The sequence below is a fragment of the Odocoileus virginianus genome, chromosome 8 (genome assembly GCF_023699985.2).
Source record: "Odocoileus virginianus isolate 20LAN1187 ecotype Illinois chromosome 8, Ovbor_1.2, whole genome shotgun sequence".
NCBI classification, from domain to species: domain Eukaryota; kingdom Metazoa; phylum Chordata; class Mammalia; order Artiodactyla; family Cervidae; genus Odocoileus; species Odocoileus virginianus.
In genome coordinates this window covers 74,064,332-74,076,043 of record NC_069681.1, presented here as the reverse complement: position 1 = coordinate 74,076,043, position 11,712 = coordinate 74,064,332, and the positions used below count along the sequence as shown (strand labels likewise).

Below are 11,712 nucleotides of genomic sequence, written 5' to 3'. Positions count from 1 at the left end.
CTATTCCAGAGGCAGAAGGTGGATGGATAGTGCTAGCCCAGACGGCGTTTGACTCGCGATGGGATGATGGGCAGACGCCCAGCTAGGATGGAGACGTGATCCTGAGAGACAGTTCCAGGCACTGCTCTGCAAAGAGGCTGAGTCCTTCTCGGGAGAAAAGGCAACACCACCACCCCCCCCCCACCTCCCCTGGCACCTCCAAGCTGCTTGGGGCGGAGCTCACTGCCCCACCACCTCCCACCCCTGCGCTTCACCAGGTGGTTGTGTATATTTTCTAACAACTTAAAAAAAATGATCTATATATTTTTGGCTGTGCCGGGTCTTCATTTCTCTGCAGGCTTTTCTCTAGTTGTGGTGGCCGGGGGCTACTCTCTAGTTGGGGTGCACGGGCTTCTCAGTGTTGGCTTCTCGGGCTGCAGAGCAGGGCTCTAGGGTGTTCAGCCCTCAGTAGGTGCGGCCCCGGGCTCTCGCGCCCAGCCTCAGGAGTTGTGGTGCACGGGCGTAGCTGCTCCGGGGCACGTGGGGTCTTCCCGGATCGGGCATCAAACCCATGATTGGCAGGTGGATTCTTTACCACTGAGCCATCAGGGAAGTCTGGTGACTTAACCTGGATGGCAACGTTATGCAACAGGTATGTTCAGCCCCCTTTCGCAGAGGAAACCGTGGGTCGTGGATCTGAAGTACTTGCCCAAGGGAGTAACAGCTCTGAAGGCAGGAGGTCTGAATGGTTTGCCTGACTTCCAAATCACACTTTTGCTGCAGTTCCAGAGTTTTCTCCATGAGCTCTGATGCATGATGGCCTCAAGGCACCGGCTTCCCTCAGAGTCACCGGGGATGCATATCCCCGGCCCTCCCTCGCTAAGCACTCTCTTGACAGCTTCCCAGGGACTTCTCGTGACTTCTGCTTTGCGTCATGTTGACGATACAGCTGTGTCTGCTTTTAATTGATGACCTCTGCTATCAGAGCCCCGTTGTCCTCCTTGGAGTAGCATCTGGTAAAGTCACATCCATTCTCACAGGTGAACCCACTTCCGCCCCACCCTCAGTCTACCAGATCCCAGGCTCATCAAACAGAGCACTGCCTTCCCGTTGATCAACAAGCTGGGGACACACGATAAACCTGAACTGATTAGCTGAGTCCTAGGATTTTCGCTGGAGGTAATTTGTTCCCCAGTAGTCTTGACTCATTAGAAAAGACCCTAATAAAAATTAAAAAAAAAAAAAAAGACCCTGATGCTGGGAAAGATAGAAGGCAAGAGGAGAAGGGGATGACAGAGGATGAGATGGTTGGATGGCATCACCAACTCAAGGGACATGAGTTTGAGTAAACTCTGGGAGTTGGCGATGGACAGGGAGGCCTGGCATACTGCAGTCCATAGGGTCACAAAGAGTTGGACACGACTGAGCAATTGAACTGAACTCAACTGGGCTTGCTAAGCTAGTAAGATGTAAGCCTAGAAAGTCTGGTGGTCTCCTTTGCTGCCAAGTATAAATAGCCTGCTCTATGATAAGCTCCATGAGGGCAGGGCATTTTGTCTCGTTCACTGTATCCCCAGGATTTAGAACAGGGCCCCTGTTGATTGCATCCTCAGGGCCCAAGAATGAAGCCAACTCAGAGAAAAACAAGCTAAGAGAGACAGGAGTCTGATGTCCTCACCTGAGCACCTGGGTACAGCTGTGCCTGAAGGTGTTCCCTTCCCTTTGGTGCTCAAGTCTGTCTGTACTGGGCTTCTGCCACTTGTACCCGGAAGAGGCCTGGCCAATATTAGCAAAGCAACTGAACTTCTCAACGAAGCTTCTGGTAACGGCAATCACACCTAAACAGTGGCCTCATCCAGGGCCCTACACGCTCCCTCCTTTCTCGAGTCTCTTGGCTGGAGCACTTTGATATCCTCTGTGTTATTTAAATGCTCCATGGCCCTTCAGTAGGGATTCTCTTCAGTGGAGGCCCCAGGAGGTACTGGGGTCTAGCTGGACTCGGAGGCCCGGGTGCAAGACTGCTTCTGCTTTCTGGAAACTGAGAACTGTGCTGTCCGTGCGCAGCATGGTTGCTGATGTGTGTTGTTTGCTCAGTAAGTATTTGTTGGATGAATGAGCAGCAGGCTGTGCGGATCTCTCCTAGGTTTTTTTTTTTTTTTAAATATGTTTATTTTTTATTATATTTTTTACATGGAACACTTCAAGAAAAAATAATTACAATAATTCAGATGCATGAATGATTCAAATTCATACTGCAATACCTGGATTCAATAAATATCCTTTCTAATTATACACAATCAATATTAGAAATGTATGTATACACTAAGTCAGCTAACAAAGTAAGTAAAATAGCTATATAAACTATAAATCTCAGGAATGGGGAACATGCATGATCAGTTAAGTCACTTTGCCACTGTGTTGTTTTTTTTTTTTTAAAAACATGATTCACATTTCCTTCAACCATACACACATTCATTCCAAGTGTTAAATTAGACCACTAATACTGACAGCTTAAAACTATGGTCTTTAAAGAAAATTCAGTTTAATACAAAGAAATTCAAGAGGAAAATTTCAGAACCCTTGATCAGAAGTTTTCAATATCTGTCATACTACTCTGGTATACACAAAGGTTCAAGTAAGGCTGAGGAAAAAAATCTGTTTCCTTTTCCTACTGAAGACATGATCCAAGAAATAGGTGAACTACACACTCTAGAAACTAGCCATCCATCTATACCTTGCCCTGGACTCATTACATTAGTAACTGAAAACGTTTTAAAAGCCTTGGCCAACATTACAAAAACCCACCATTTAGAGTAATACTATTTATGAATACAAGCATCATTGGGTTTTTTTTTTTTTTTTGCTTTCTATAAATACTTATCTTTGAAAAGCTACAAGTGAGTTCCCACTGTGGTTCTTTTCTGGTGTGGGAAGCTTCAGGTGTGCACGGGATGGTCTACTGATTTACCTTCTCAAAGTATTCTCTGGAAGCAGTTGGATGGGGCTTGATTGTAGGAGACTCGGGTGTCCAGTTGGCCGGGCAGACTTCTCCATGGGTTTCCACAAACTGGAACGCCTTCACCAAGCGAAGGGTCTCTTCCACGCTTCGGCCCACTGGGAGATCATTGACGCTCAGATGCTTGATGACTCCGTTGGGGTCAATTATGAAGAGACCGCGAAGCGCAAGGCCTGGACCTTCTAACAGCACACGGTAGTCTCGGGAAATCAGTTTGGTCAAATCTGACAAGAGTGCGATGTTCATATGGCCCAAACCTCCATTCTTCGTCGGCGTGTTTATCCAGGCCGGGTGGCTGAAGTGGGAATCCACCAACACTGCAACGACTTCACAGTTCACATCATGAAATTCATTGGCTTTGTCACTGAAAGCAATAATTTCTGTAGGAACACAAAGGTGAAATCCAAAGGATAGAAGAAGAGCACTAAATATCTCCCTTTAAAGTCATCAAGGCTAATTTCTTTGAACTCTCCGCTGACAACAGCCGTGCCCTTAAAATAGGGTGCATGCTGGGTGACGGCGGGGGCATGGTATGAGGAACTGGTGCTAAAGGCGAATTTTGCTTGATCAGAACCAGACCACAAGGCATTTGTCAAGCACATTCTTCGAGAAGCAGCGGGCCTAAGGGCTGCAGAGGCTGAAATGCCCCAAGGAATGGCACTCACATGTCGGGCGAGCGAAGCCCGGAGCAACCTTCCCGCCGCGGCCGCCATCTTCGGTGCGCAGGGGCTCTCCTAGGTCTTGTGAGGAAACACGCCCTGGGAATGTAAATATCTGACCCCCATCTGAGTCCCTTGTCCCTTTCCCACTTCCCTGCAGGACAGATGGGTTTGATGTGCCTGGGCGCAGGGGGCAGGAAGGAGACAGGTGGGTGGAAGGGCTGGATCTTGTGGGAATGCCCAGGTTGGCCCCGGTGGTCCCGCTGTCTCCTGATGGCTTCCCGGTGGTTCTGGGGGGCATATCCAAGCCGACACCAGGATGCACTTTTTCCAGGATCTTGAAGCCCACCCCCTTCTTCCGTCTCTGAGACTCAGACCACCATATTTTGCAGCGGGACCACTGCACCTGCTCCCTGATTCTTTCAGTGATGTGTGTGTGTGTGTGTGTGTGCGTGTGCACTAGGCAGACCTGCCTGTCTCTGAGCTGCAGGCAACTGGACATGATGGATACAAATAAATATTTACCTAACCTTTCAAGAAGGATGAGAAAGCATGTGAGCAATGATAGGGAACAAGGGGAGTGGGAGCCCTGAGGGCAGGGCTGTCAGCACCCCTGGAGGGAGCGGACACTTTAGCTGAGATCAAAGGATTTGCAGAAAGTGTTGAGGGAGGGAGGGATGCTGGGAAGGGTGTTACAGCAGAGGGAACAGCATGTGCGGGGCTCTGAGGTGGGAAGAGTGGTCTGGGTCTCGGAAAGAGAGAGGAGACTGTGGGAGCAGATGGGTGAGGCAGGGAAGCATGGAAGCGGGGTCAGAGACGAGCCTGGGCAGGGGTGGACCAGACTGAGTTCAGAGGGAGGCCGCAGGAAGGGATTTGGAGTCCAGCGATCATGAAGTCCTGGGAAAGCTTCCAGAGAGGCCTGATATGCATCCCAGGCATGTTCTGGCAGGGGATGGAGCCTGGGAGCCTGGTGAGGAGACCATCTCAATGACTGGAGAGAGGCTGGTGGCCATGAGGAGAGAGGACGAGGAACAGATTCTGGGTGCTTAGGGTAGGTGGGAATGGCAGGTGTGGTGATGGGCTGGGCAAGGGGCTGAGATGCAGGCTGCCTGGCATTTCCCAGCTTGAGCAGCTGGCCAGGGGGGTGGTGCTGCCTCTTGAGATGGGAAGCCTGTCTGGGGGTCCCCATGGCTCTGAGGCGGGGTGAAGCCCTATGAGAGCCATCCATCCTCTCTCTGCACATGTGCTAAGTTGCTCAGTAGCATCCAACTCTTTGCGACTGGGGTTCTCCAGGCAAGAATACTGGAGTGGGTTGCTATGCCCTCCTCTATAGGATCTTCCCAACCCGGGGATTGAACCCAGGTCTCTTATGTCTCATGCATTGGCAGCTGTATTCTTTACCCCTAGTGCCTCCTGGGAAGCCCCCATCCTCTCTCTATACCCCCCAATCCTCTCTGGATTCTCCTTTCCTGCCAGAGGTCCTGCCCTGGCTTCTCCCTCCGTCCTGAGATCCACAGGCCTAAACCTGCATCTCCTTCAGGACTTTGCTTAGGACCCAGCTACTCAGAGAGGTTCCCCCTGCACCATCAAAACTTAGCAGTCTATGATTTCCCCCATCTGTAGTAGATGCATCACCATCTGTAGTAGATACAACTAACTTATTTTTGGAGTATAGTTGATTTACAGTGTAGTGTTAGTTTCTGCGGTATAGCAAAGTGACTCAGTTATACATATGCATATGCATTCTTTTTCATATTCTTTTCCATTATGGTTTATCACAGATGTTGAATATAGTCCCCTGTGCTAGACAGTAGGACCTTGTTTATCCATCCTGTATGTAATAGTTTGCATCTGCTATGCTTACTCCGGATGGCAGGAAAGTTATGACCAACCTAAATAGCATATTAAAAAGCAGAGACATTACTTTGTCAACAAAGGTCCATCTGGTCAAGGCTATGGTTTTTCCAGTGGTCATTTATGGATGTGAGAGTTGGACTGTGAAGAAAGCTGAGCACTGAAAAATTGATGCTTTTGAACTGTGGTGTTGGAGAAGACTCTTGAGAGTCCCTTGAACTGCAAGGAGATCCAATCAGTCCATCCTAAAGGAGATCAGTCCTGGGTGTTCATTGGAAGGACTGATGCTAAAGCTGAAATCCAATTCTTTGGCCACTTCATGAGAAGAGTTGACTCATTGGAAAAGACCCTGATGCTGGGAGGGATTGGGGGCAGGAGGAGAAGGGGACGACAGAGGATGAGATGGCTGGTTGGCATCATTGACGCGATGGGCATGAGTTTGAGTAAATTCCAAGAGTTGGTGATGGACAGGGAAGCCTGGCGTGCTGCGATTCATGGGGTCGCAAAGAGTCGGACACGACTGAGCGACTGAACGGAACTGAACTGAATCCCAACCTCCCAATCCATCCCCCCCATAAACCAATCCTCTCCCACGGCCACCTCAAGTCTGTTCTCTATGTCTGTGAGCCTGTTTCTGTTTCATAGATATATGTGTTGTATTTGTGTTTCCACATGGATGTGATATCATATGATATTTATCTTTCTCTGTCTGACTTACTTCACTTAGTATGATAATCTCCAGGTCCATATATGTTGCTTCAGATGATATTATTTTGTTCTTTTTTATGGCTGAGTAGTATTCCATTGTGTGTATGTACCACATCTTTATCCATTCATCCACTGAAGGACATTTAGATTGTTTCCATGTCTTGGCTATTGTAAATAGTGCTGCTGTGAACACAGGGGTGGATATATCTTTTCAAATTATAGTTTTGTCTGGATATATGCCTAGGTGTGGGATTGCAGAATCCTACTGTAACTCTATTTTTAATTTCTTGAGGAACCTCCTTGCTTTTTTCCATAGTCTTGCACCAGCTTCTCTTTCCACCAACAGTGTAGGAGGATTCCCTTTTCTCCACACCCTCTCTTGCATTCAGACAACTTATTTTTTGTGTTTATTGTTTATTGCCCATCTTCCTGCACTAGAACAAGAACTCCAGGAGGGCAGGAGTGTTGTCTTTCTTGTTCACTGTGGTAACCTGAGTGCTGGAAACAATGCCTGACAAATAACTGGCTCGGGGTTTGTTGAATGAATAAATGACTCACTTTGGACCATGAGGGCTTTTAAAGTCAGGGGGCTGAAAAGGATGTAAATAAAGGAGAAAGTTCCAGGATGGGAGAAGGGCTGGCTAAGCAGAGGAGAGTCAGCCACGGAGACAGGGAGGGGTTGACCACTGGGTCAGGGGACACCAGGAGCGAAGGTCGTCATGGAGACTCGGCCCCTCCATCTCTTCCCTGCCAGGACCATCCTTCACATTCTCAGGTCGCGGGTCAGTCCAACATCGAGTGGCTTCTTGTTGACTCAGTGATGCCCGGCTCCTGTGCGTGGCATCTGGCTTCTCTCTTGGGCTGTGTTTCTCCTCGCTTCTCTGTCTCCAACCCCAGTGTCCCACAGCCCAAGGGTGTTCTTTGGCCTGTCCTCATGCTAAGCCACCTGTCACTTCCTCCAAGTGCTAACCTCTTCTGGCGCCGTGGACTCATCCACTCGTCCCTCTTCCTGGAACTCCCCATCCTGGGTACCAAAGCACTTTCCCTGCTGAGTGCTGAACCCTGTGCAGACTGCAGTGGAGATGAGGCTTCCTCCTGTGGGTGCTGGCCCGGAATGTCTACGACTGGGCCAGGGACCCCTCCAGTGCCTGCATGCGTGTGTGTGCATGCATGCGATATGTGTGTATGTGTGTGTGAGGTGTGTCTGTGTGTGTGGTATGTGTCTAGTGTGATGTGTATGTACACACTCCTAGTTCTTCGCCCATCATAACACTTTGTGATATAACTTACTAACTTGGCCACCTGATGTGAAGAGCCGACTCATTGGAAAAGACCCTGATGCTGGGAAAGATGGAGGGCAGGAGAAGGGGATGACAGAGGATGAGATGGTTGTATGGCATCACTGACTCGATGGACATGAGTTTGAGCAAGCTCCAGGAGATGGTGAAGGATAGGGAAGTCTGCAGTCCATGGCGTTGCAAAGAGTCAGACATGACTTAGCGACTAAACACCACCACCACCTGTTAACAACGTGCCGGGCTTGATTCTAAGTGTGTTGGTGTGTCCCTCTTCCCTCTGAGTAAGGTGGTGCCCCTCTCCTTGTCTCAAAGATAAACCGGGTCCACTGCCCGCAGGAGGTGGATGAGGTGCAGGGCCCGAGGTGGTCTGACCCGAGCCCACATTCTCCACCCGCAGGTGCAGCACCTCCTCCAGATGCCCACTCTTTCTCACTGACTAAGGTTTCTTAGGCAGAGGTGACTTTGCTCCCAAGGGACATTTGGCCACGTCTGGAGGCATTCTGATGGGTCACAACCCAGGGAGGAAGCACTGTGGTGTCTGGGGGTGGAGGTTGGGGTGCTGCAGAGAGTCCTGCAGTGTGCAGGGCAGCCCCCAACCGCTGTGCTTACAGGGCTGAGGTCGCGATCCCCCCAGAGGGCTGGAGCTCCCTCCCCGGTTCTCCCCACGGCCTCTGTGGGCTCCGAGCACTGGGAGCTCTTCATTTCCCCGCCCTCTGTCCTTTTCTCTTCCTCGCTCAGTCCAGAGTCTCCAGACTGACCTTTCTTATGACTCTCAAATTGGCATCTCACATTCCTTACAGCCAATCAGCTCAGCTTCCAAAACACATCTGAGCCATTGCTGCTCACACCCCCACAGCCTGCACAGACCAAGCCTCCCCTACTCCCCAGTGGGTCAGCTATCTCCCCGTCACTCTCTCCCACTCAGTTCAGCCTATATTTTGCAGCCAGAGCCTCCTGTCTGATGCCTGATCCCGATGTGTCCCTGCTTAACCCTCTACAGCTTTCTGTTCTGCAGGCAGGAGCTCCAGTCCTTCCCACGGCCCAGGAGACACTGCGTCCTTGGCCTGGCAGATGCCTGCAGTCACAGGTGGTCTACCTCCCGCTGGCCTTCTTCCTGCCCGTTGTGTTTTCTAGCCCCAAGGCCTGTCCTCCTTATTATTCAGGTCTGAGCTCAGACTCCGAGCTGCATCTGCACCCAGCGCCTCCCCCATGTCCTCCCTCACCGAGGAGTCTCCTTGTTTGTGCCTATCCCCGTGTTCGGGGCCCGCTGCTACCCTGGAGCATGAGCTGGCCAAGGGCAGGGCTCTGCCTGTCTGGTTTTCTGTTGACTGCTCAGCACCCTGTTTGGCGCCCAGCACACCACAAGTATCTGTAGGAATGATGTTGGACTGGAAGTTGTAGCAGGAGGCGAGTTTGTCCCTGTGAACAACTACGTTCCTTCTCTTACTAGCTCCCTCTCATCCCAGAGTCTCTCTTCCCTTTTTGTCCTTATTTCCTTTCCTTTCTGCTGACGGAGCTGTGAATGCCTGTGCCAGCTGTCTACTCAGCCTCTCCACTCAGACATTTGATGGGTTTTGCCAATGTAACTTGGCCAAAGCAGAGCCCTTGGAAGACAGACCCCCCCCCCCGCCCCCACCCATCCTTCACCACCCTGACCTACCTCTCCCCTGTCTTCTCCAGCTCAGGAGGTGATGGGACCTTTCATCCAGCGGCTCAGTCCAGAAATTCCATTCATTGCTCAGTATTCTATGGCTGTTCTCACGTCTAACCCAACAGCCAGTACTGTCTTCACCCTCCAAGCACATCCTGTCATCGCACTGCCCACCTTCACAGCCCTCTCTGGCCCCTCTACCTTGAGCTCTGCCCCACAATACCGACATCACCCACCCCCTAACTGGTCACCCTCCTTCTAATCTAGTTGTCCTATACCCTGTCCTCAGAGCAGCCTTTCAGAAACACGAACCAGATGATTTCACTCCCTTGCTAAGAACAAACCAATGGAGACTTCCCTGGCGGTCCAGTAGTTAAGAGTCCATGTTTCCAATGCACGGGGCACCGGTTCAATCCCTGGTTGGGGAATTAAGATCCCACATGCCTAAAGGCAAAAAATAACTAGATAAAAGATCATCAGAGATCCATGAAGGACAAAAGGGAAGGATATGCTCAACCAAATGCAGAGTTCCAGAGAATAGAGACACAAGAAGGCCTTCTTCAACGAACAATGCAAAGAAGTAGAGGAAAACAATAGAATGGGAAAGACTGGAGATTTCCTCAAGAAAATTAGAGAGATCAAGGGAACATTTCATGCCAAGATGGGCGTGATTAAGGACAGAAATGGTAAAGACCTAATAGAAGCAGAAGAGATTAAAATGAAGTGGCAAGAATACACAGAAGAGCTATACAAAAAAGGTCTTAATGACCCAGATAACCAACCATGATAGTGTGGTCACTCACCTTGAGCCAGACATCCTGGAGTGTAAAGTCAAGTGGGCCTTAGGAAGCATTGCTACAAACAGAACTAGTGGAGGAGATGGAATTCTAGCTAAGCTATTTCAAATCCTAAAGGATGATGGTGTCAAAGTGCTGCACTCAATATGCCAGCAAACTTGAAAAGCTCAACAGTGGCCACCGGACTGGAAAAAGTCAGTTTTCATTCCAATCCCAAAGAAGGGCAGTGCCAAAGAATGTTCAAACTACTGGACAATTGTGTTCATTTTGCATGCTAGGAAGGTTATGCTCAAAATCCTTCAAGCTAGGCTTCAGCAGTATGTGAACCAAGAAATTGCAAATGCACAAGGTGGATTTAGAAAATGCAGAGAAACCAGAAATCAAATTGCCAACATTTGTTGGATAATAGAGGAAGTAAGAGATTCCAGAAAAAAATCTGCTTCATTGACTATGCTAAAGCTTTTAACTGTTGTGGATCACAACAAACTGTGGAAAATTCTTAAAGAGATGGAACTAGCAGACCACCTTACCTGTCTCCTGAGAAACCTGTATGTGGGTCAAGAAGAAACAGTTAGAACCTTATATGGAACAACTGTATTAATGGTTTTTCTAGTAGTCATGTACAGTTGTTAGAGCTGGACCATAAGGAAGTCTGAGCTCTGAAGAATTGATGCTTTTGAACTGTGGTGCTGGAGAAGACTCTTGAGAGTCCCTTCGACAGCAAGGAGATCAAACCAGTCAATCCTAAAGGAAATCAATCCTGAATAGTCACTGGAAGGACTGATGCTGAAACTCTAATACTTTGTCAACCTGATATGAAGAGCCAACTCATTGGAAAAGACCCTGATGCTAGGAAAGATTGAAGGCAGGAGGAGAAGGGTACAACAGAGAATGAGATGGTTGGATGGCATCACTGACTCAATGGACCTGAGTTTGAGGAAACTCCAGGAGATAGTGAAGGACAGGGAAGCCTGGTGTGCTGCCGTCCATGGGGTCACCAAGAGTTGGACATGACTTAGCAACTGAACAGCAACAACATCATAGACCAAAGAAAGAATAAGAAAAATAAATTTTAAAAATAAAATCTAACTCTCTTACATGCCCTTAAGTCTCCTTGTCATGTGACCTCATCCTGCTTTTCCAGCTGGAGCCCTTCTATGCCCCTTGTTAGATGAACCTTCTTTCTCTACCTGGAACTGCTCAAGTCTCTCTCTGCCCCAGGGCCTTTGCACACTCTGGGCTTTCCACGTGGAATGTCCCTCTTCCAGCTCTTGCCACCTCCATCTCCTGCTCATTACTCAAGTTTCCAGTGGACATTCCTTCTTGGCAAAGGCTCCTCTGACCAGTCTAAGGAAAATGGCTCCTCAGTAACTCCCATATTCTTTGTAACACACCCATTTCTGTATCTTGTTTATTTATTGTTTTGGGGGCTTCTTTCACGCACTGGTTTGAAAGCAGTGACCTTGTCCATTCTGGTTACTGATGTATCTTTAAAACCACTGGTCTGTTGCATTGAAGTAACATGGTGGAGTGTGTTTGGTGAATGTGTGTGGGTTTAAAAGGTTTTAGGGCTGAGATACAGGCCCAGACAGTTGTGTTTGCCTTTCAATGGGCACATTTGAGTGCTTCCCTGGTGGTTCAGTGGTAAAGAATCTGCCTGCCAATGCAGGAGAAGCAGGTTCGGGGGTTTGATCCCTGGGTCGGGAAGATCCCCTGGAGAAGGAAATGGAAACCCACTCCAGTATTCTTC

At 49.1% G+C, this 11,712-nt stretch overlaps 1 pseudogene; it reads right to left on the bottom strand.

The window, feature by feature from the left end:
• Nucleotides 1–2,123: 2,123 nt before the first annotated feature.
• On the bottom strand, nucleotides 2,124–3,718 carry LOC139036258 (thioredoxin-dependent peroxide reductase, mitochondrial pseudogene; annotated as a pseudogene).
• Nucleotides 3,719–11,712: the final 7,994 nt, after the last annotated feature.